The sequence below is a fragment of the Morone saxatilis genome, unplaced genomic scaffold (genome assembly GCF_004916995.1).
Source record: "Morone saxatilis isolate NCDOM2014 unplaced genomic scaffold, NCSU_SB_2.0 Contig22, whole genome shotgun sequence".
Classification (NCBI taxonomy): domain Eukaryota; kingdom Metazoa; phylum Chordata; class Actinopteri; family Moronidae; genus Morone; species Morone saxatilis.
Window position 1 is genome coordinate 14,244,826 of NW_023339785.1, and position 239 is coordinate 14,245,064.

At 45.2% G+C, this 239-nt stretch overlaps 1 protein-coding gene across 1 annotated transcript in view; it reads right to left on the bottom strand.

The window, feature by feature from the left end:
* Positions 1 to 239, bottom strand: part of LOC118333988 (histamine H2 receptor-like) — a 9,126-nt gene that overhangs the window by 2,420 nt on the left and 6,467 nt on the right. The window lies entirely within an intron of this gene.

Sequence of the window (239 nt, forward strand, 5' to 3'; positions counted from 1 at the left end):
CCCCTTTTCTCCTCCCGTCTTGGCCATATTGCGCCTCCTCCGATACGTTTGACCCTTGAACTGCAGTTTCTGACCTCGGTGTTGTTGGTTACAACCTTCTGTCCATCTTCTTTGCTTTCGCCAAAGTCACCACATCTATCAATCATCTCTCTTTCTCATAGCACTGAGCAGTCTTTAGATGGCATTCATAAGATTTATGATTCATGATTCTCTCTTCTGTGTGTGTCAGTGTGTGTGTG